Below are 26,033 nucleotides of genomic sequence, written 5' to 3' on the forward strand. Positions count from 1 at the left end.
AAAAGTCCAGGATCCAGATGTTCCGCCCCTGACGACATAAAGTTATCTTGGAACATTAACTGTGCATTGATAAATGTGTGAATGGCAGCATTCTCCTAATACTAATGTGACATTCAAATATTGCATGTGCACCCACCCACACTTGTGTAACCTAAATAACTTAGCTCACAATAGCAAGCTCCCTCGAAAAAGCACTCTGCTGCCCTTCCTGTTTGGATGTGTGCTGTATAAGTACTTTTAAAACAAAACAAACGTTGGCAAAGCCAAGCTCCCTCGAAAAAGCACTCTGCTGCCCTTCCTGTTTGAATGTGTGCTGTATAAGTACTTTTAAAAACAAAACAAACGTTGGCAAAGTCAATAGGCTTGGCTTTAATATGCTAGAGCAGTCGGAAACCATTTTTGCTTGCAAGTGTTTGCATACATTAGAACATTAAAGCTAGTTATATTTACTTTGCTAATTCTTTTTTATTGTACAATCGTGCATACAAGAAAGGAATGCACACATCCTTTACAAGAGGGTGCCTGGAAAGCGGTGTCTGGTGCTAGTTTCCAGGTCTAACCTGAAAAACCTTTGTGAAGTCCTCGAAAGTTCAAACGTGCACCTAAGCAAGAGAGTGAACATCTGGGTGCAGATTCACTGATTTCTTAGGAATGAGGCCCCAAGAATTTTGCGTGGGGCAGGAACACTTGTCATATGCTGGATCCTTGGAAAGCATCAGACAGGGCGCCTTGAGACCAGACCACAAGCCCTTCAGGCACTAGTCAATCTGTCACCCATCAACGTGAGGAAATCCAGCTGTATCCTGCCTAGTGGAAGCCTATCTCGGCTAGACCGGAAACACAACAATATGCAGGTCACAGGATCCTGCCATACCCGAAGACAGTCAAAAAAGGAGTTTAACAAGACAGGCAAACTTCTGCCTGTCTCAGAAGGGAAGGGCAATTCAAGAACATAACCTAGAGGTCAAACAAGGACGCCTCTCTACAGAAGGAAGGGTCACCATAATGTACTAAGGTGATAAAGAAAAGGTACGAGGTGGCAAAGTCCTCCTACCCGCCCAATACCTTGACAAAACAAGCATTTGCAATGCAATATGTCTCGCAGTTACGCAAGTTTGAGCTATTGGCATTGTAACTGGCTATGTCTTTTATTTTGATATTGGTTTTTAAAACATAAATAAATGACATTGTCATTTACAATGGCAATAGCTTAAACTCGCGTAAATGCGAGCCCTATTGCATTACAAATGCTTGTTGAACTTTGTTGTAGTGAACATTCTTTAAAATTAGAGTTGAGGTCTGACAGGCCTCTGCTTTAGAATGTGCGGCCCAGTTAGTTAATATTCACGTTTTTGAGAAATCTCGCGAAATGTCAACTGCTTGTTCCTCTAATGCGCTTGTTAATTACTGTGACTCAGGTCAACGCATCGCAAGGATTAAAACGGAGAAAGTTTCAAACCTTCCCCATCTGCTACAAAGTGCAGTACAAACCAAAAAAGATGTTGAAAGGCAGTTTTTAGGAGCTTCATTTCCATGGTAAGTATAAGTAGGCTCTGTGTGCTCATTTATTCATCAATGCCTTGAATTATTGTCACAGCTTTGTCCAGCTCATGCGTTCATTGTCCTCTCCAGCGCCTTAAAAATCAAGAAGTCACCTTGGCTTAGAATGGTCTCCTAGGGGTGGCAGCTCGAAGGTCGGTGCAGTCCAGGTCTGTTGGGGAGAGGGAATAAGTGACTTTGGTTGTTGGGCGGGTTCAAAGAGACAGTAAGGGTCAAGGGCAACCCTGAGATGAGCGTAATGATTAGCACTGTTTAGGATTAGCCTTGTCATTCATTTGTGAGGTTAGCAAAATTAATTAGCGGCCTTCGGGACAGTTTGATAAGGCCTGGCCCTGGGTTATTGTCCTCAGCCTGGGTGGGCGTTTCATAGCCCAAGAGGGAAGCAGCAAACGGGCTAGCAGCTGTCATTCTGGCATGCTCACCATCGAGGGGGAAGAGTAGAAAGAGATCTGCTTGTGGGTGCGGGGCAGCGCATGGGGCTAACTGGCATGGTAGCTAAAACAGGCGATATGAGTGCCTCACCTGGTTTGAGAGTTGGCGGTGATCGACGCTAAAACCAGGAAGGCCAAGCAGACAAAAGAGAAGCAAGCACTCAGCGCAGATGGTGTCTCCAACGCAAATGATGTCATGATGTGAGAGTTGGGAGAAAGATACTAAGGAAGAGAAAGTCTTATCAAGGCGGGGAGATGGAAGAGAGCAAAATGAGAGAATTTAAATGAAAGCAGTGAGAAAAATGGAAATGAATGGAGTGAGAGGTTCGATCGTAGCGAGGAATGGAGAAAGTGAAAAGACAGGGATGGAAATGAAGCTAGAGAAGAGCAATGGTTCGCCTAGAGTAAGGAGACAAAAACAAACAAGAAGCGTGAGCAAATAGAAGACAGAAAAGGCGGAGCGAGTGAGTGGCCGGGTCGTGTGGGCAAGGAGAGAGGCGCGCGCGCTTGGGAGAGCAGTCTGCTCATTTTCAAGCACTGCACTCGTGCTTGTGGCGTGCCCCTGTTCACTCCCGCAAGGTGGATGTCGCCACAAGCACAAGTGTGTGCTTGAAAATGAGCAGAGCGACGGCTAAAGGCCCACCTATGCAGGGCATGCGTGCTGCTTAGGCGAGACCTAAAAACACAGTGAAAAGGACTGAAGGTATTAAAAACATATCCGGGTCTCTTTAAATTGTGTACACCTTGCACGGGTTGGTAATAATAATAATAATAATAGATAGTATAGAGCGCGCGGCTACCTCCTACGGAGGTTTCCCAATGCTAGTAGTGCTGTTGACATTGTCATGAGGAGTTAGGGAAGAGTAAAGAGCCATGTTTTTAATGCTCTTCTGAAAATGTGTTCAGAGTGGATCTTCCTTAGGTGTTCCGGCATAGTATTCCATAGAGTAGCAGTTTTGACCGAGAAGAAACGGCCTCCGGTCCTAGCCTTTGCAAACCGTGGAATGATCATACAGTTCTTGTCATTAGATCTGAGTGCTCTCTTGTTGCCGTATTGTACAAGTCTTTGCCTCAGATATTGCGGACCAATGTTGTTCATTGCACTGTAAGCCACAGTAAGGGCCTTGTACGCTACTCTTCTTTTCACTGGTAGCCAGTGAAGACTGATCAGATGGGGGGTTATGTGGTGATGCATTGGCACATTCCGCACAAGCCTTGCTGCTGGGTTCTGAATAATCTGCAGTCTTTTGAGTAAGTACTCCGGAAGTCCTATATGCAAACTGTTCGCATAGTCAAGTTGAGAGGTGACCAGTACGTGCACCACGGTCTTCCTGCAGTCCATAGGAAGATAGTGAAGAAAGCTCCGAAGAGCCTTCAATTTCCAAAAACACTGCCCCGAAACATGGGCAATTTGCACTTTGCTAGACAGTTGTGTGTCAAACTTGAAGCCCAGATTCCTGGCAGAGGTAACTGGAAGAGGTGGGGGATTTAGCTCAACCGGCCACCAAAGCTCTGGCTGTGGGGTGATAGGTTGATTAAAAAACAGCACCTCCGTTAACAAAGGCCAACTCGCTATGATCTTTGAAGGAGAACACTAATTGTGTGTCATCCGCATACGAGACGACCTTCACCCCCTATTTCTCAATTATTGCAGCCAAAGGAGTAAGGTACACATTAAAAAGCGTAGGGCTCAAGGCTGAGCCCTGCGGAACCCCACACTTAAGCGGGCTAATGGTTGAGGTGTGAGACTGGAGAACACCTCGCTGCGTGCACCCCTCTAGACAGGAGCGAAACCAGGTCCAGACCATGCCTGACACCCCAAGACCCTTGAGTCTGTTTAAAAGGATCCTGTGCGACACGGTATCAAAAGCCACGGATAAGTCTAGCAGCACTAGCATCGCACAGCTTCCTTGATCTATGGTTTCCCGGATAGTCTCTGCCACTTCCAGCAGAGCCGTTTCCTCGCTAGATCCGGATCTAAAACCAGATTGGGAGTCGTGAAGGTGAAGGTTCGACTCTAGGAAGGCCTTAAGTTGTTTCGGGACTTAGTTTTCTAGAATTTTATCCGGAGCAGGAAGAAGAGAAATTGGCCTGAAATGTTTGGGCTCCGAAGGATCTGCATATTCCTTTTTTAGAATGGGCTGGACATATGCATTTTTCCAGCTGGAGGGGTAAACCCCCGTCACCAGCGAGGAGTTCCAGATCTCATTCAATAGCGGGAGAAACCAAGGGGCAAAAAGTTTAGAAAGTCTGGCCAGACATGGGTCCACAGGAGAGCCTTATTTTATCTTATTAAGCTCCCCCTCAGATGTTTCTAGGTTTAGGGGGCGAAAGACTGCCCACATGCTAGTTGCACCCAATGTTTGGGAAGGAAAATCTGGTGGTCCCAGAAGTGGAAAGGAGGAGTAAATATCCTGAATTTTTGTCTGGAACAAAGTAGCTAGTTTTTCACATAGAGTTTTGGAGGATGGAATAGTGCTTTTCAGTGCTACAGGTTTCATAAAGCCTTGAACAATATTGAAAATTTCTTTCGTCGACTTGTTCGAGGAGTTAATATGATTGGCAAAGAAAGTCCTAATGGTTGGTATAGCCATTTAAAGCTCTATATTTCTTTACATTAAAAAACAGGCATTGTGTTCAGATTTTTTCTCTAAATAATTTCAGTATGAAGATAGCCCCCTAGATAAGCAAACTGTCAAATCCTGCAGGGCGTACATGGATTTGATGTTTCCGGCACTGCGTTGTGGCAATGTTTTAAGTGAAGGCAACAACAACTAGGGTGTAGTATGTGCACCGTACTGTCATTTACTATCGGTTCTTGATACTTGAAGGTCATGACAGCAGTTTATCCTTTAGAAGATGAAGGCAGGTTGCCATCTGACAAGCGAATTGACCTTTTATAGCTCTTGGACCATAACATGCTTCCAAAGAGCCGGGTCTGGTGGCTCAGTGGACTGATGCATCCACTGCAGGGGCCTGTGTTCAACCTCATGGTCACAGATTCAAATCCCGGTCAGTGCACTCAGCCTTTCATCCTTCTGAGGTTGATAAAATCAGTACCATTGAGTTTTGTAACCATTAAACATCTGTTATTCAGTGGCAAGATGCCCATCAGGGGTGAACGTGCACTTTAAAAATGCACGTTATGGTAAGAGTAAAAAATGGACTGTATGCCTTGATTGCATCTCTTAGTATTAATTAGGCAGCACATGCACCACCGAGGAAAAAGTGCTTGAAAAAGTACACTTACGAATGTCAGTGGACATTTTTTTAAGATAAATGTATCCATTTTTTATCAACCTCCATTCACTTCGAATATGGACTATCACAGAGCTCTGACAGTGAACCTGTAGGTTTTTTTTTCAAAACAAATTTGGGGAAATATTTAAACCGTGTATTGAGCAGTCGGGTATTTTGATGTAGATATTCTCCTGCAACCACGTTCTTAAAAGCTGCTCCACTAAAAAGAGTGGGATACAAGGGCATGCATGTTGTCACAATGGATTTATCCAGCACAAACTCAGTGAAAGTGTGTGCTAAAAGAGAGGGTGCCTCTGAGAACCTGTTGCATACCTGCAGCCTGACATAGGGCCCGATTCACAAAGGTAAACTTAAATTGAAGTCTAATTTACCACTTTTCGGTATTGACAAAGGCACTTATGAGTAGTATCTTTATGCCTGTGGAGTCTCCACACTCGGGTAGGAATCGCCACACTCGGAGCAGAGAAAGTAACAAACTCATTGAATTGAAATCACATAAACGCAGCCCACAGCCAAGAGTCTGTTTCTTCCAAACTCATTCGACAACCTAGCTGCTCCCTATGTCACGTGCATACTCCTTGCTCCACCTGCCTGCACCCTTGCAATTCTCTACCCGAGATGTTTCCTGTCTTGAGGAGGAAGCACGATTTCAAAGGAGACTAAAACTTTTATCAAATTTGTAGTTAAAAATGCAACGAATTACATGGGGTACCCTCTTATTTAACTAGTGTGACACAGAACGCAGCCTTATAGTGGCAGTTCGCAAATGCAGTCACTGCATTGGGGGAGGACGTCCAGACCACGTGTGACATCGAGGAAAAGTGGCAGCATGAGAGGAGATAGGTGAAGTGCACTAGGACAGAGGTGCCTAGAGCTCTTTCTGGCTCTCCCCTTTAGAGACAGACGCTCTCTCCACTATGCACCCACACCTGCTCCGTGGGCTGCCTGCGACAGACGACTGTGTTGTGGTGCCACCTAATGCATGAGGAACAAAGACATTCAATACGTAAATATGTGTTTTCCCATTCGCAATTGAGACTATAGGGGCCACTTCACGTTTGTTCTATAACTCAAAGTGATTTGTACTCCTATGAGTTTCATTTTCTCAATCACACTTCAAGGCCCAGAATACTATGTAAATTAAATTCAAATTTCCATTATCATCTTGAGTAAAAGTTGTAAATACTCTCCCTGTGACATGAGGGGGGGTTCCTTCTCAACTAGCCCCTTAGCCATGTTGAGGGCAGAATAGATGCGCAGAGCAACCAGGTGGAGGAGGAAGCTTCTCTAAGGAAAGGATGGTACAGAATGATATGAAAATGGCTGACATCATCTTCCTCTATGTCATTTCCTGTGTATCATTTCCTGTGTTATTTGATCTCCGCTTTGACTGTGGAGTCTGCGCCCCGACTGCGGAGTCTCCGCTCAATTTCTGTATGTGGAGCGAAGACTCCATACGTGGGGTGGAGATTATCTGTGATAAGTCAAACTCTTGAGAAAGGTGGGCAATGTTGGTGGACATTCCAAACTAGCAGTGACCTTTCACTGTGATCAGCCATTGACATAATGCTATCACCCTGAAACAGAACCCAAAAGTCCTTGAGTCAAAGAAAACCCATAACCTAAAGTGCATTGCCTTGTTTTTAGCCTGTTATTTACAGTGTGTTCAAAATTTCAATTGTACATGTGTGCACCACAAGGGGATGTAACTAGTTCCCCACGTGTACTGCAATGCAAGGTCTGAAATCTGTGTGAGACCAAAATTCTCTTGGTAGGACAAACACAAGAATAGGGAGGAAGGCCATTAAACAGGGAGCAGGAAAGTGCCAGAGACAAGAAAGCCATGAAATCACAGGGAGGCTGCTGACACAAAGTCCACACTGTGTTGTATTGTTCACCACATGTCTTCAATAACAAGAAGCTAAAGCTGTCTGTTGAGGAGATCTAAACTGAATGGAAAGAAAATCCCTACTACTTTATAGCTAAAGTATAAAGGAATCACCACCAAGTCCAAGTCCATGCACAAGGGCATCTTATCGCTAGCTCGTGGTTTAGGGTGCCCCGTATATCATGTTTGTACCCGCAGTGAGGGGCAAAGGTATAGGTCATAAACACTGGGTCAAAATCAAAGCCCTACACCAAGCTGTGGACATCCATCCCAGATTACCTATTGCACTTGCCTGCAATTTATGGTTCACTTATTAAAGATGTAACTGATTCAGAGAATTCCCATGATGAAGCACTACTTGATGGTGAAATGCATTGGGAATTGTTGACAAGTATGCCCGGGGTCTCATTTCCGGTATGCTGGCATAATCTTGCGTAATTTCAGTAAATTCGTGTTACGCTTGTTAGGTGCAATCGCTGTAATGACGCTCTAATGCCATGTTGCATTATTTCATGGTTTGCAGAGCAAATATTTAGCACAAACCTACAGCAACAATATGAACAAACAGAAAGCAAGAGGCGGCTGTTTGCACTGCTTATGTTTTTCGCACATTTTTTTGTGCAAAATGCACCCTTTGCGTACATAGACGTGCATGCAGAACAAGTCGAAAAGTTAGTGTCAAAACTCAGAGTAACTACTTTCAGGAACACTCTCAATACATGGAATAAAAAGAGAGTGAGGGCCACTGGGTCAGCAAACAAAAATCAAAGTCCTCGACAAAGGCAAAGGAGTCTTGGCTGTCCCTCTAAAACTGCCAAGCCACAGCTCCCCTACAGCGATTATTCAGGCTGGTTTGGGCCTCATCAGTGAGATGCAGCTTGGGTCCAAAGCAACATTCTAGACATTAGAATATAAATAATGTTTAAAGCATTAATGGAAAGGAAAGAGCTGTGAGCACATGAGCTGCAAGTGACAGTTCATGTGTTGTTCCTGCGACAATTCTCAAACACGATAGGCCGATAAGCAATAACTGTATCTCATCTTGACAAGTAATGTCAACTCCAGTACCAGAACAAAAATGCCCCATGTACACAAGCATCAACCTGGATCCTCTGCCACACACAATTAAACCTTGCTTGATGTGCAAAGGTACACTCTGCCTGTATTGAACACGGCAGACACACAAGCAGTTGATGCTTACACTTATGTGGAAGAGGTGTGGTGCAGCGGCCCGGGTGACTCCGGAATCTGGGGCTCACGGATCAATCCCTGGCTCCGGCGGCAGATTAGCCCAGCACCATGTGATTCTGGGCAATAGCTTGCTTAATCTTCCTGACGGCCCCCAGCTCCTAGAGACCCTTACGGGGGATTGTTTGCGCTTTACAAATGTGGATTATTATTATTATGTGGCGTTATAAATCTCTTCTAAATGCCCACTGCAAACATTGCAAAAGAGATGATGTCATCTGATTGGCAAAATAGTGCAGTTTCTTCTCCTTTGCATAACCCATACTATGGTCATCTCAACTTTGAGGTGAAGGAGCTGCACCAAAGAGAACAGGAGAACTATGTCGAAGGCCCAACTGCATGCAGCGAAGAGACACTATGAGTCAATCAGAAGAAGCAGGCAGCAGATTAGCTGATAACATCAACAAACAACTAAGATCCAGGAGAGAAGCAGCTACATTTCAACAGTGACAATGAACAAATACTCTACTGTAGGTAGAGGAGGGGAGCCGCATCCAAACGCAGCACACAAGGGTTCCATCTAATTGGATTAGGAAGATATGTCACCCGCAGGCACCACAATGGGAAATGACCAGTGGCAGCTCCTACACAATGGCGGAGAGCGCTGCCCCACTGCAGAATGGAAAAGAAAACAATAATACAACTATTTTAATATCGTTTTATTTTTCACTGGCAGCCGGTGCCGCAGAGTCTAGGGCAAGGCCAGGCAATCCTCTCTTGACACTAGCCAGGGACTTGGAGGAGAAGTGGGGGGCACTTGTAAGTGTGCATGTCTGTTTAGCCAGCCGTCTTACGCCGGCCAGACATGCGCACTTAGAATTTCTCCACCCAGCTGTATTGCTCCACCCAGCTGTATTGTATACAGCTGGGTGGAGAAATAGTCCTAGTCCCCTCGTGAGCACCTAACCACGGCACTCAGACAGTTCCAGGCACTGCTCTCACCGCCTTAGAGCAGCGTCTGAATTGGGTGGGGAGTCTGGGAGCCTCCGGTGCTGGCCCAGGGATTTCCGGAAAAGAGGAGCATCAGGTTAGTGCATTTTTAAAAATTATTTGCCCCCGCGCTACTACCACACATCTTTAATTTGGCAGCAGCCGCTGCTGGAAATGGCTCATGATCAGGTATATCTTTAGCACTTAAACACACTATTATTCTGCGGCCTGAGTAGTCACAACTGTTCATCATCCTAGACTGCATGGACTTCTTTGGTGTAGGCAAGCATCACCTTCAAGCCACCAGACTGTGGACCAGGAGCACCATAATGCTCTCTTGGAAGACCTTGTGCACGGCCAGGTCCACCCATTTGGAGTCAGTTCCAGCTGAGGTCTCGAAAGTAACAGCTGTAATAGATGAAATAACTTATGAAATAAGCGATTACATAACAATGTCGTGCCTCATGAATTTGACAGGCTAGTTTACCTAGTTCCTATAGCACATTCTATCCTGGTAGACTTGCCAGGAAAACAATAGTCTATTCAAGTACAGGATGGCTGAACTATTGTATTAACAAGGGCAAGAAATGAAACAGTCTGTATATGCTAAAAGCTATTCCAAGAAGTGATCGGAGGAGTTATGCTAAAGAACACCCACCCCCCCACTACATACATCATTAAATGGACAAGGCAAGATGGATCCCCTAGAGGCTGTTTCCATAGCTCTGGCACCTGCAGGACAGAAAGTAAGTGCATGTGTAAATGAATGCGCTGCCAAAACTTGGGAATCCATATTCACCTTAAAACTTTCAAAATGGTACACAAGGTACACAATGGTACCTGGTGCGGAATAGACTAGAGGGGCATATTCACTAAGATATCACGTAGTGCAGCGCAGCGTCACCTTGCTGTGCTGCGTGATCGGGAAAGGGCAGGAATGCATTGTAAACAGGATTGTTTATGTGCAGGAAGGGACACCTTCCTCCACAAAAACATAGATGTTGTTTTGCCTCACCTGGGAAGGCGTAGCATTCCGACACATTCCCAGGACTACCAGTAATGGTAAATCTGGAAATTCTTCAGAAGCCATGCATGGGAACATCCATTCTCCAGCCATGGAATGCCTTCTCTGGGCAGAATAATGCAAAGCATCAATTTGCGCTTCATGGCGTTACTCTGCATTTATCAAGCGGCGCAAGGTGGCCTTTTGTGGCTTGATAAATCTTACTTAGGTTTGGTGTCACCCTTGAGTCTCCTTGGGTTGTTCAAGGGTGAAGCAAAACCTACATAAATATGACCCTGTAGTGTTTGCTCAACAGCACTGCTACCGTGCTGTGGGAGATACCACCTATGTGCTATATCAGGCTGAATCAAACAGAGTGACTCACCTGTCATGAGTAAAGGGGGCTTGTAGTAGGCGACTTCTTCATCTGGTATGTGAGGGAATATGCAAGACAGTGACCGTCCCATCACAGGAATAGCAGTGCTTTCATAGATTACACAACGGGCTTCACTTAGAACCAGGTGGCAGTGGGAAATTTGCCATTTAGAGGTTGATGGATGGTGGGGTTTCCAAAAGCAGAGCCCCTGAAATCTCTAACACTATGAGTGCCATCTGTGCAGAGTTTCTGTCAGTGAACATGGCATCAAAGGTCTGCCCTGTTGGGTGGGTCCTTCAACACAATGTCTGCATGAGTTCTACTTGTCAAGTCTTTTCAAGTCTGCCATGCACGCCATGATGGTCCAGGATGAAAACAGAGTAAAACGACCCCCCCCACCCCCGTCCTGGATGTAACCTTTGAACTTAGATGAACGGGTGGACTGTAGGTACGATAAGACCACTTTCACACGAATATCAGGTACCTTTATGGCTGGCGGAGTGGAAGTCTGAAGTTCAATAGCCCAGGGAGTGGCCTTGGTAGGACATGATACCTAAGCATCCATATTTAAATATGGGCCAGGACCTAGGGGAGTACACTGAGAGCACCTATGACATGGTTGTTGTGTCACATTTGTGCAGATTCCCTAAATGCATTTGCAAAATATGTTTATGTTTATGTTTATGTTTGTGCAATTTTTAAAGCGCGCAAATACCCAGGGGTGTCTCGGCGCTCAAGAAACGGAAATCGTGCCACAGCAAATAAATCAAGGTGAAAAAAGCCAAGTTTTCAGTTTCTTCCTAAAACTCAAGAGGGTAGGAGCAGTTTTGATATGAGTAGGCAGTGTGTTCCAGAGTTTAGCTGTTGAGACCGTAAAGCACCTGTCACCCCAGTTAACCTTCCTGGTTCGCGATTTGCGATTACCTATTTTGCGAATTTGCATTTGGGTTGATGCATCCCAAATGCCAAAGTACCGGTCGCAAAGGGGCTGGTTCTGCGAATCAGCCCATTTCGGACCGGTATTTTGGTTGATGCATGTGTCCCTATGTATTTTGGCTGCCGTGACACATAGGTCCAGCTTTATCATTGTATTGCGTTGCACTTGTGTCACACAGGCTTAAGTCACAATACTAAGGTCAGATTTACCAAACAACGCAAGGCCACCTTGCGTGGCCCTGCGTTACTTCATAAATCTGAAGTGAGACAAAACAGCGCAAGTCACAGCCTTGCATTACTCTGCCCTGGAAAGACGATCCAAGGGTGGAGCTTGGGTGTTCTTATGCATCCACCCATGGATTTTGGCACATTCCCAGATTTACTAAGAATCTGAAACCCAGTGGAGGCACAACAAGGAGAAATATCGTTCGTTCTGATTGTTTGCTCTATCTAAGTGTGCTGCGCTCATCACTCAAAGTGGCTTTGCATGGCTTCAAAAATCTGTCTTAATGTTTGCGCCACTCTCACACCATGTTGTGTGGTGCACGAGTGAGGCAAGCATCCTCATAAATAGGACCCCATGTTTACTTCTGACGGTTTCACCGCTTTGTGCTTTTCTTAGACCCTGGGCAGCAGGATGCTCCAAGCTGGAAAAACTTAACTCTAATTCTTGGTCAACCGTAGACGTCTTTGGTTGTGACTCGTAGGAGGGTGGCAGTGCCTTCAAGCAGAATACTGGCTTTTGGAAGATGAGGTGAAGGGACACTGGGACCAGTTTCTCATCTGAGAGATGAGCTCCTCTAATATCAACTGATACTCAGGCATTGAGATTCCAACCTCATGAAATCATCTTTCAACAGGGTCAATTTCCATCCCTGACTTCTCTCACTCCACTCCAAAGACAGCATGAATATAAGATGTGATCATCTCCCACCTGTGAAAACTCTCTGTAACACCCCCAAAAATGGTAACCTTTCCTACTTTCCACAATCCATCAGTTTTTACAACAAAAATCCCCCCCACTCCCCTCTCTCATCCCACCAATTATTTCACTGTTGTCCCACATTTATGAATATGTGTCCTGTGGTAAACTCGATTCCCAAGGGATCTCCGCGTCAGATATGTTGGAATTTCAATGATATGCGCACAGCCGTGCTGACCCCTCCAGGCTCGGAGTGAACTCTTTACCTTGTCAGCCTAATGCCAACAAAAACACGCGCAAGCCAGCCAGCGGAAAAGGAGGAACAGGATTTAATAAAGGAAAATGCAGTCACCTCACGCTCACTAGATCCATGAACACGGAAATAAAGTTTATCATTAAGCAACTCTAGTTTCCTATTTCCAGTGTTACAAGCAGAATTGTTGTAGGAAAATGTACTGAGCTATCCTCAGACTCAACAACAGCGGAGGGCGCTCCTTCTCACGCCTTGCGGCCAAAGCCTGGAACAACCTTCCCCTGCACCTCAGGACCACCTCATCGCTCCGGCAATTCAGGGAAGGACTCAAGACTCAGCAGGTTCCTCTGCACCTCAGGACCACCTTATCGCTCCGGCAATTCAGGGAAGGACTCAAGACCCGGCAGGTTCGAATGGACAAGCTCACCACGAAGCAGCTAGCAACTCCAGCGCCTTGATGCCCTCAGGGGTGATTTACACCGCTTTATAAATCCTTGATTGATTGATTAACATGATTACCAAATCAATACCTAGAGCTAATCAGACAACTGCCCAAAAATGGCGGAAGTTCGGTCCTCCGCATTCTTCAAGCCTTTTAATAGGGCAGGTCAAGGCAGGCTTCCTGATGTCACATCCCTCACTGGATATGCTGGGAGAAACGTTATTTGGGTGATGTGTTTTCCATGAAAAATTGGTATCTTTTGATCTGCTGCCCAGTTTAAGCTGGCAGGCCTAGCAGCCTTTTCTGCGGGGCCTACTTCATGCAACATTCGGTCAGATCGGGACAGTTTCCCTAGTGTAGGTAATTACAGGGCCACCTGGGCTCTTTAAAAGAGAGATGTTTCTTAGGGATCAGCACTCAGGACACACATCAGTTGGGGCAGATAAGCAGGGGTGTAGCTTACAGATTTTGAGGGGAGGGGGTGAATCACAAATATCCCCACTAAAATAGCAGTGGGCTGCCGGGTGAATGGATGAGGAGACCAAGGTGTGGGATGGAGTCATCCCATAAGGAGCAGGGTCAGTACGTATCTGTATTAGGTGGGTCATTGGGCTGATGCAGATGTTGGCATACATGTACTCGGTTTCAAATGTGTATAGAGTACTGTGTCCACCAATGCCAAGGTCCACCTGCCCAATCTTGAATCGGTTGGACTAAAGTTTGACACCAATGGAATAAATATACTCCTCCAGTGTAAAACATGCCAGGCAGAGTAGGAGCTGTCAGAGGTAAGCCATCAGATCTTCTGCCCTCTTTAGAGTGCATGGTGGAATATTAATTTTTGTAACTGTCCATCACCACAAAGTATATCCTTGCGGTGAAGGTCTATAAAAAAAAAGAAAAATGACCCCTCCACCACATGGGAGGAAACTCCCATAGTGTGGAGGACAATATTTCTTTTTTGAGAAACAAACTCACACTTTGGAAGGTTGCTTTTAAAAATTAAAAAAAAAAAACTTTGGAAAAGATTGACATTTAACAGAACTATTCGTCAAACTTTTCCTACAGTGGCAACAACAGCTTTTCCTGCAATGTATAGAGATCTGCACAAGCCAGCAGACATCTCTAAAGTTGGCAGGTGAAGTAAAGGAAGGGTGTTGGATGTAAAGTCTCCCATCACCATCTGGCTTTACTCCGTCTGCCAAATAGAAAATCAGGCCCTCTGTCTAGAGTGGCACAGTGGGTGAGATACAATGGTTTGGAATTCTACCTAGAGCAACTGCCAGTGGCTAGAATATTTACAAGTTTAGACTTGCAGAGATGTCCAAGCCTTGGGCTGCCAATGTTTGTGAATTCCAAAAAGTAGTAAATGTGCACTCTTTCAAGGAGTATTTTTATGGGTACAGATTTACTGCCTTTGTAGGTAAACCAGTCACTATATATATAGTTACGTTCCTTATCCAAAAAATCAACAAGTTAAAATCTGTTACTGTAATCCGGTTTGTGAGAAAAACGAACACAAAATAGCAGACCAGAATCAGGGCCCCCGACCAAACTACCCAGCCAAGAGTGCATATATTTGGGCAGTGCTTAATTTGAGCCGGTGCTTTCCGGTGCTCGGCACCTGCACTTAAATGCCGGCACCGGCACTTGGAACAGCTGCTGATTTAAAGATGAGCAGGAAAACAGTTATTTAATAATTTAATACACGTTTAAAACAACTACCACCAGCCATCCAAGCCATTTTTAAAGCTTGGGGGGCTTGAACAGTCTGAATTCTCCCACTTGTAGCAGTGTGATGGTAAGCATTTGTGTAAGTTCTGTTATTTGCAGCGCTGCACTGGCAATGTGAGGTGCAAACTGCGGTGGCCTCATCACGAAGGCCCGGCACTTATTTGTTTACAAATTAAGCACTGTATTTGGGGGGTGTCATACCCCAAACACCCCCCCTGAAGCTATGCCCCTGCAGCTAACATCTTAGACTCTCTGGGTAGAGATGGTCACACAATCCAAAGCTGAGCTCATGACAAGGTGTGTAGCATGAATCTAAATACAGTACAAAACAAAGCATCAATCATGTACACATGTCCAGCCAAGGACTGTGTGTACACAAAACTTTTAATAATGACTGTTGGTTATTTTTATAGTATGAACACAAATTCATCAAATAGAAAGTACCCTAAGCACAGAACTGTACAACACTCACTACTGTACAACTGGACACAAGCAGAGCAGATGTAAACACAATACTGTTCTGAAACCAGGTCCACTGCCCAAACAGTACATAATATTTACAGCGCCTTCAATGATCATGTTGTTCATAAAGGCCGAATGAGGGCTAGCATTTAAAAGGCACAGGCCCAATGCAAGCATTATGGATACACTACTGCAGGTTCGAAGACAGCGAATCCTTGCGAAACTTTGCAAACATGGACACTGGGATTGAAATTGGAGGATTGTAAGGGTTCCAACCACAAATAGATGCTTTGTGTTGCTTTGCCTTTATTGTGTGCATTTCTCTCTTGAATTAGAGTAAAAAAACAACACAACAGAAGCACAAAGAGGGCAATGAGTTGAAGTCCGTGCCCACAACTTGGTGGTACTCTATAGCAGGGTTCTCCAAAGTTGGTCCTGGGGGCTGGATCCATGCCAGATGTTTAGCATATCCCCATTTAGATATATGTCGTTATCTTAAACATCTGGCATGGATCCAGCCCTCTAGAGGTATGTTGACCTAGGTACTATCACTGAGACACAGGCTAAACAGCCCAGGGCCACTAGGGTTTCAGAGTGGACCGCAAAGGTCATTGGATCCTGGTAGCTGGGAACCAAATGACATTCTGGCAGGCAACAGAGGGAAAAATGAGGAAACTGAGTAAAACATTAAAAGGTTGTACAAAGAGGGGTATGTTGGCCCGGCTTAATCAACACCATCTCACAGCCCGGCTCTGTCATAGGCGAGGGAATGAGGTGCTCAGCAGATGTTTGTGAACAAGGGTGCCTGACATGGTCGAAGTTTTGACATCGCAGCTTCTTTTCAGGGTGAAGGTTACATCAGACGGAAGTTACCTCCAGGTTCTCAACAGCAAAGCAGAGCTCTGTGCTCATTGGACATGTCTATGTTGAGCAAGAGCAGCAGGGGAGGCAAGAAGACCTTAAGCAGGGCCTCGGCTTAGGCCCAGCATGGAGAGGAGAGCAGCAGACCCGCTCCACAATTCACATACAGTTCAGTATGAAAAGGCTACACACAGGTCCAAGTCCAGCAAATGCTCAGTATGAAAAGGCTACACACAGGTCCAAGTCCAGCAAATGCTCAGTATGAAAAGGCTACACACAGGTCCAAGTCCAGCAAATGCTCAGGGAGCCTATGGGCAGCTCCAGGTATATTCACATAGGTGGGCCGGTGGTAGCATCTCAATACCCAATCACTGTCCAGTGCATTCCACAATTTCAAAAATCCAACCAATCAGGCTAGGGTCGCTCTTCCCTCTGCAGAGAAGGGCCTGGGGTAGCAGGGATATCTACTCACGTGCAGGGGCTCCAGTAGGCCCCGTAAGGTGCTTCGCCGGCAGAAGGCTATGGGTATTCCCTCCAGACTACCTCAAAGAGCAGGATCATAGAGCACTTACTAACTCCTTCTGGAAGAAGCCTGGAAATCATGAAACAGGCCGAGAGGCTGCTCAAGCCCGTCCCCATCCCTGCAGTGGGTCTCCTCTTATTAATGGGATCAGAGGTAGCCCCTGCATACTCTTCATTGCGTGGGTGCAATACCGCATAATTACCAAATACGCAAAATCTGAAAATCTTAACAATTTGCATAATATGAAGTTTAACATTGTTTTTGTAAACCAGAGGCTGGTTCATGCGGAAAAAGTCTTGCTGCGCTTGAACCAGTCTCCCGCACTACCTCGAGTAACTTTTGCATTCTAGGTATCCTCTCTCATAGAAAAATCATGCCGATCCCGAGCCAAGACCTCTTAAACACCTTACCTAATTTCTCAGAATTTTCCCAAAATTGTGTAAATTGAAGGTTGGGGAAATTACACAAATTGCCACGGGCCCTACAAGGCACTTGATTCGTTCTTTCGCTCTACGCTTAAATCTGTTGTTAGATGTTCTCTTCCGCCATTTTTAGCCTCTGAACCACAATAGACTCTTCCAATCTTGATAGTGGTGTAAATGCAGATGGCAGGTAGGCCTATTTTATCTGAAGTGGAATTGAAATAAATGCACTTTGCTACATACTCTTCTTGCTTCATGACTGTGATGGTGGTGATCGGTGCACTATACCAAGTGACGATAACATAACATAACATAACATAACATTGTTAGAGATTTCCATGTGACCCAAGATAGATCTCTGGCAGTGCTCTTGTCTGGGGTGCCCTCCTCCCAGGCAGAAACAGATCTTCACAAATAAAACATAAAACAGCTATGAATTTGCACGATGACTCAACCAGGAAGTTGCAGTGATGACAACGAATTTTTCCTTCACAGGTGGATGAAAGGTTTACTCGAAAAAGGCTTTAAAGGCTAGTTTGTGAACGTGGCCATGTTGTTAGGTGTGATGTTCCTGACGTTTGCAGCATTCATGGCAAACATTGCATCACGCTGCAGGGGCCGTCCACCCAGCTGCACTGCATCTGGCATACCACGTTCTACAAATACCACATACATACATCATTTAAAGAGCTTTGGTCAGTCTCCATCTTTTGCTCTGGAACCTTGAGCAATTGGCTTGAGGCTTTGCCATTCACATATTGGATCAGCCCACAGGAGTGCTTTAGTCTCACATTGTCTTCATTGGCTGTTTGGGTGTGTCCTTCCTCCGCCATTGGAATACTTGAGGAAGTATTTCACATCTAAAATCAATTGGCAAACTGCCTGGAAGCACTAGGGAAGCACTGCTTTGCTATATTTTCTGTAGCGTGTATTTTTCGCATGCCTTTGTCTGTGCACACTCCCCAGTGCTGCTGGTCAAACAAGCATTTCCAAAGTGATTAGGTTTTTATGACAGCGGCCATATCCAAATGCCATACGAATGTCAAACCTATTGGCTTTGCCAATGCGTGTTTCTCATTAGGTCCTCTGGGACTAAAGTCACGTAAAATGTCCCTCTAATCTGCATCCCGTATCATGTTATGTAATTTTCTGTGATGCTATTCTTGGGGCAAAGGTGATGTGATGTGACATCCTCAGTATGGTAAATAATGGTTTAAACCTGAGAAATCCTATTTGTTTTTTTGTCAGAGAATGTTGGCAAGTAGGGGGCAGGGAAGAACATCCTCGGGAGTCATGTTCCAAGAAAAACAAACCCATGTTGCTGCAGCAGCACAGTTTTGTCACCTTTGCGTGCTGAACTTGTGTAACACGTTGATTCATGCGTGAAGTATTGAGTGAAGGTGTGCGTGCACAATTGTGTGGCATATTGATTCATGCTGTGAAATATTGAGTGAAGGTGTACGTGCACAATTGTGTGGCATGTTGATTCATGTGTGAAATCTTGAGTGAAGGTGTTTGCACAATTGTGTGGCATGTTGATTCATGTGTGAAATCTTGAGTGAAGGTATGTGTGTGTGTGCTGCTTTGGGCCATGTGTGAAATATTCAGAACTTTTATGACATGTTGAGTCATGTGTGAAATATTGACTGAAGGTATGAGTGTGTGTGTGCTGCACTTGAGTGATATGTTGATTTCTGTATGAAATTTTGAGTGAAGGTGTGCGCGCACAATTCTGTGGCATATTGATTCATGCTGTGAAATATTGAGTGAAGGTGTGCGTGCACAATTGTGTGGCATATTGATTCATGCTGTGAAATATTGAGTGAAGGTGTGCGTGCATAATTGTGTGGCATATTGATTCATGCGTGAAATATTGAGTGAAGGTGTGTGCGTGCTGCACTTGTGTGACATGTTGATTCATATATGAAATCTTGAGTGAAGGTGTGTGCGTGCTGCACTTGTGTGACATGTTGATTCATGTGTGAAATCTTGAGTGAAGGTGTGTGTGCACAATTGTGTGGCATGTTGATTCATGTGTGAAATCTTGAGTGAAGGTGCGTGTGCACAATTGTGTGGCATGTTGATTCATGTGTGAAATCTTGAGTGAAGGTATGTGTGTGTGTGCTGCACTTGAGTGATATGTTGATTTCTGTATGAAATATTGAGTGAAGGTGTGCTTGCACAATTGTGTGGCATATTGATTCATGCTGTGAAATATTGAGTGAAGGTGTGCGTGCATAATTGTGTGGCATATTGATTCATGCTGTGAAATATTGAGTGAAGGTGTGTGCGTGCTGCACTTGTGTGACATGTTGATTCATGTGTGAAATCTTGAGTGAAGGTGTGTGCGTGCTGCACCTGTGTGACATGTTGATTCATGTGTGAAATCTTGAGTGAAGGTGTGTGTGCACAATTGTGTGGCATGTTGATTCATGTGTGAAATCTTGAGTGAAGGTGTGTGCGTGCTGCACTTGTGTGACATGTGGATTTATGTGTGAAATCTTGAGTGAAGGTGTGTGTGCACAATTGTGTGGCATGTTGATTCATGTGTGAAATCTTGAGTGAAGCTATGTGTGTGTGTGCTGCACTTGCATGACATGTTGGGCCATGTGTGAAATATTCAGAACTTTTATGACATGTTGATTCTTGTGTGAAATCTTGAGTGAAGGTATGTATGTGTGTGTGTGCTGCACTTGAGTGATATGTTGATTTCTGTATGAAATATTGAGTGAAGGTGTGTGCGTGCTGCACTTGTGTGACACGTTGATTCATGCGTGAAATAGTGAGTGAAGGTGTGTGGGCACAATTGTGCGTGTTACACGCCAGGGGCTTCTCTTTCACAAGCCAGGAGACAAAACATGAAAGTCAGGGTTGGCATCTGTACTTTACGCCCTGAAAAAATGCTTCCGTCGCAGAGATTTAGAACAGTTGCCATGATGTGAACTTTAATGTGAGTTAACAGTCAATGAAAAACAAATTACATAGAAGGAATCATTCTATCCTCCATGTTTGAATTGCATTTCAGTTTTTGTTTCCTGTTTCAGACAAAAGCCCATTTCCCAGTTCACCGAATGGAGATCTTCACACTGTCTTTGCAGCCAGCATCTTTAAGTCTAAACGAATGGCAGCACTCAGAGCAGAGTAAAAACAGTTAACTTTCATAGAGTCTGGAGGACATAACACCTCATGTGTTGCATTTTAATAACCCCTGAGCCACTGGAGCCAGTATTCATTTTTCTCTATTTTTACATTAGTCACTAAATTAGACAGCAGTTTATGGACAGTGCGGCGAGGGCGGAAATTCACATTTATGTAGAAAATGGCACTGTTACACAATCACGTTTTAAGTGCAGTTTTTCAACATAGTCCAGCCGGACATCACTTCCCTGAAGACACCACATGGAGCACAAGGAAGAACCTATTCCTATAATTTAAAATTGGACTCGGATTCCCAGCTGAGGTGTTTACCCGGCATTTATCTTAAAGTAAACACCGCTTGATGTGAAAACATGTGGACTCCTGCCTCTACTCAGAGGTCTCCTCTTCTGTATGGAGTCAAAGCGCAGAATGATTGCTAAACAAATGTTCGCATTATATTCACTTTTCGATATTATTTAGACGCGAGCAGGCGGGGCTGGGTGAAAAGGAGCGGCTTCCTCTTTTTTGACTGGATTAGGTCACACATCACGAAATGCAAATAGTTGGGCTCTAGCAGCAGCCTGGAGGGTTTGTTTCTAAAAATAGGAGCAGCCAGGTGGGCGAGCATCAGGCCTCAAAGGAGAGGTTTGAGCTGCCCGAGGGCCCGTGGTGGTGGCGGGCTGAAAACACAGGCTGCAGAAGGTGCTTTTTCACAGGAGAGCTTCGAGGCGCCTCCAGGACTCTGCCCCTACTGCATTTGAATAGAACGTGGGAGGACACATGAGATAAAAAATAAATGGACAAAAACACACTAAGAGTAAACCTACTCGCCACAGCTTATTCTGAAAGGTTTAAGTGTGGATGTCGACTTAACATAATGCCAGGGACAGAAGTGACATCACGCAACATTTTGAGTGTTGATGACATCACAGGGTGGCCTTCGACCTAGTCCAGCCCTTAACCCTTAAATAATGTCTTATTTGTTGCTGATGTGAGGAGATGAGGGGGGCACAAGGATTGCCGAGCATTTTAAGTAAACTCGATCACACCTTTAGGACAGGGGTAGAAAGGACAGGGCCAGGAGAAGAAAGGGCAAGCCAGGGAAGTGAAATATTGAGTAACAGTGTGTGTGCTGCACGTGTGTGACATGTTGATTCATGTGCGAAATATTGAGTGAGGGCATACGTTTGTGCATGCTGCACTTGTGTGACATGTTGAGTCGTGTGAAATATTCAACACTTGTGTGACTGTTGAGTCATGTGTGAAATATTCAACACTTGTGTGACATGTTGAGTCATGTGTGAAATATTGAGTGAAGGTGTGCAAGTGTGTGTGCTGCACTTGAGTGGTAGGTTGAGTCATGTGTGAAATATTGAGTGAAGATGTGCTTGCAACACTTGTATGGCATGTTGAGTCATGTGTGAAATATTCAGCACTTGTGTGACTTGTTGAGTCATGTGTGAAATATTGAGTGAAGGTGTGCAAGTGTGTGTGCTGCACTTGAGTGGTAGGTTGATTCATGTGTGGAATATTGAGAGAAGGTGTGCATACAGCACTTGTGTGATTTTGATTCATGTGTGAAATATTGAGTGAAGGTGTGCGCCTGTGTGTGCTGCACTTGAGTGACATGTTGATTCATGTGTGAAATATTGAGTGAAGGTGTGCGTACTGCAATTGTGTGACATGATGTTTCATGTGTGAAATAGTGACTGAACGTGTGTGCATGTGCATGCAGCACGTGTATGAAATATTTGTTGGACAGGCCACATGAAGGGCTTGCTCCCTCCCCGCATGACAAGGCCCAAGCCCCGGACTCCCAGGTGTTACCCACAAGAGCAACCCGCACCCCGTCTCCCGACGGAGCTCCTGCCCCCGGACATCCATGTATCATGGGGCCGAACCACTACCGGCTCCCCCGGCCGGATCAGCCGCCATCTTGGACACTGCGCCACGAGGCCGCGTGGCCTCAGCTCGACCCTAACCCTGGGCCTGGCCCGGCCCCGACATCCCGGCACCACCATCCACCCAGGAGGTGAACGGACCACTTGGCAGGTCAATGGGAGAAAGAAGTGTCGATGGCTCTCCCCCGCCAGGTGCCGATCGCCCTCCAGCTCCCCCGGGCGCTGGCTCCACCCCCTGCTGGGTGTCTGGACTCCCTCATCCCGGACCCCCGACCTCCAAGTGCGAGGGTCCGGACATCAAAGGGCGCCAGACCTATAACTAGGGCAGCTCCAGAGCAGGAAGGCAGTTGTATCCTGGAGTCGAGAGACACCGAGAAGAACTCAGCCTTGACGGACTACTGGCGCTGCCGTAGCCCTGTCTTGTGAATTATCGTCCTGCCTGCTGGCGCTGCCGCGGCCTTCTGCATCATCCATCCTCGCCGGGACCTGTTGGCGCTGCCGCGGACCGTTGTAACGACCACCTTCATCGGGACCTGCTGGCGCTGCCGCGGACCGTTGTAACGACCACCTTCATCGGGACCTGCTGGCGCTGCCGCAGACCGTTGTAACGACCACCTTCACCGGGACCTGCTGGCGCTGCCGCGGCCCGTCCAAGCTAGAACACCGAGCTCGAGGATTGTGAGCTATCCACCATACCATCTCAGCTACCAGATTGGTAACCAGACTGTCCCGCTACCCCCTTTTCCCAAACCAAGAGACTAGAATCGAGGGGACCCCTGAGTCCAGACCTCCTTGTACCATTTCATCGTACCTTAAGAAATCGCCTATAAAGAACGTTAAATCCTATCCTTGTGTGGTGTGTATCTGTGGGGGGGAAGTTACTCATCTGTACGATCACTGGAGACGGCTCTCCCCGGAGACCTCTCCCCTTGTCCTCGGCCGACCCTCCCGGTCCGTCTAACATTGGTGGCCAGCGGCGCGATCCGAATCAACGCGTAATCGTACAGAGAGTAGCTCACCCCACGACAAAACCACGATGTCAGCCAAAGAGAGCGGATCCACCGAGAAATTCCAGATGGATAAATTGGAAGAGTATAGCCATCGTGAACTGAAACAATTCTGCATGGAACTAGGCATTGCTACCACCGGCCTGAGTACCAAAGACGATTTTAAGCACGCCATTGAGTCGTGGGCAGAAACCGGGGTCGCCGGATCCCCAGACCAAAACGGTGCAGCATCGGAGAGGAACGCCACGGCTCCCGAGGAGCGAGGAACGGGCCTCTCGCAGGAAGAGATCCAAGAAAGAGAAAAAAACAGATTACATGAGTTAGAAATGGCATGACTCAAAATGGACGGTGAACTAAAATTAGCCGAGCAAAAACTGAACCTAGAACATCTGCGGCTCCGAGAAGAACGGAAAGAAAAACAGAGGCAGAGAGAGCTCGAAGAAAAAAGACTAACATTCGAACACGAGCGCAAACTGGCAGAAATAGAACTACGGAAGCAGAACAAAGAACCGGAGGTGCCCGAGCGACCGCGCACCCCGGGAGCGACAGAAAAGAAAGTCCACATCCCCAAGGATGTTGTCCGAGAGTATGTCCGAGAGGACGACATACAACAGTGGTTCAAGGCCTACGAGATCGCCATGACCTCCCACCGGATCGATCGAAGTGACTGGGGAGCCGGCCTATGGGGGAGGTTCGTCAACGAAGGCCGCGATGCCCTACTGCAGCTCCCAGACCATCAGATGTCATCCTATGACCACATGAAGGCTGCCCTCCTCACCCGATATGGGCTCACACCCGAAATGTACCGCCAGAGGTTTCGGGACTGCACCTGGATCCCGGGTACAACGTGGGTGGAATATGTCAACTATTTCAGCCGAGCCTTCGAGGGTTGGATTAAGGGAAGCCACGCAACGACCTACGAGCAACTTTTTAGTCTCATGGTGTGGGAGCACCTGTCTAACAACTGCTTCGTCGAGCTCAGGCAGCACCTCCTCGACAGTAAATTGACTGACCCACGGCAACTCGCCGCCGAAGCTGACCGGTGGGAAAGCACCCGAGTGGGCCGGAGAGGGCCACACGAGCAGAACCGGAACAACCAAGGTCAGCACCGTCCCCGAGGAGGAGGAGGAGGCCAGGGGCGAGGGAGAGACACCGTCCCGGCCGCTCCCGCTGCCAGCACCCCGCCCCCCGATGCGCCCGGGGTTCCGAGCCAACGTCACGTGTCACCGATGCCAGCGAGTCGGCCACTACGCCAATGACCCGAACTGTCCACAGAACCAAACTCCAAAACCCCGCCAGGTAGCTGCCGCTGCCCTGGGGGGAGAACAAATCTCCGAAGAACAAAAAGAATACGAGCAGGCACAACAAGAGTGGGAACCGGCCGCCATGGTTCTAGCGTGCCTAGGGGGAAAAGACATGGTCCCGCGGGCCCCCCTACCCGCCAACACCAGAAAATATAGCCAGTGGGTAAACATTAATGGGCGCCGGGCCGAAGCCCTACGTGACACAGGGGCCAGTGTGACGGCCGTCCGCTGTCACCTGGTAAAACCAGAGCAGATCCTGCCGAACATTCTCTGCCCCGTCCGCTCAGCCGACAATTCCGAGAGTCTATGTCGGATGGCCTGCGTCCCCTTCGAATGGGGAGGGGTCTCCGGCATGTTGAAGGTGACGGTCCGGGATGATGCCCCCGTGGACTGTCTCCTGGGGAATGATCTTGAGAGTTCCCCGTGGGCCGCCGTCGAAAGAAGAGAGCACCCGGGGATGCTGGGCCTCCCGGACTGGGCGTGCGTAACCACCCGGTCCATGGCCGCCCGTGCCATCCCCCGACCAGAAGAACCAGAATGGCCTGCACCTCCTCCCCCGATCGCTCCAGTAGAGGACACCGACTACACCGACCCCCCAGAGCAAACCCCCGAAGGGGTCGCCCAGCCCCAGGACCTTCCCGGCCTGGCTCAGTGGCGTCAAGAAGGGGGGCCCACCCAGGAACAGTTCCGCCAGGAGCAGAAGACCTGTCCCTCCCTCGAGGGACTCCGCCAGCAAGCCATCGCCCAGAGCGCAGGGGACTCCACCGGAGCCCATTGGGTCTATTGGGATAACGACCTGTTATACAGTGAACAGAGAATCGCGGAGTTAGGGGCCAGTCGAGTGCTGGTGGTGCCCCTCCGTTTCAGAGACTTCCTGCTAAATTTGGCCCACGATGTCCCTCTGGCTGGACACCTGGGCCAGGACAAAACCTACAGTCGTCTGGTGACCCACTTTTTCTGGCCGAGGATGCGAAACGACGTCCTCAACCACTGCCGGTCCTGCCCCACGTGCCAGGCCAGCGGGAAGAGCGGCCGCAAGCTCAAAGCACCTCTGCAACCCTTCCCAGTTGTCACCACCCCGTTCGAGAGGGTGGGAATAGACATTGTGGGGCCCCTGGACCCCCGCACAGCACAAGGACATCGGTTCATCCTGGTACTGGTGGACCACGCCACCCGCTACCCCGAGGCTGTGCCCCTGCGAACTGTAACAGCTCCGGTGGTCGGCCGGGCCTTAATGGGGATCTTCTCCCGGGTGGGCTTCCCCCGAGAAGTCGTCAGCGACCGAGGCACAAACTTTATCTCAAAATATATGAAGTCCCTCTGGCAACAGTGCGGGGTCACCTACCGATTCACGACCCCCTATCATCCTCAAGGAAACGGACTAGTTGAGCGATTCAACCGCACGCTCAAGGGAATGATTGGGGGATTGGA

The sequence above is a fragment of the Triturus cristatus genome, chromosome 9 (genome assembly GCF_964204655.1).
Source record: "Triturus cristatus chromosome 9, aTriCri1.1, whole genome shotgun sequence".
In the NCBI taxonomy this organism is placed as follows: Eukaryota; Metazoa; Chordata; class Amphibia; order Caudata; family Salamandridae; genus Triturus; species Triturus cristatus.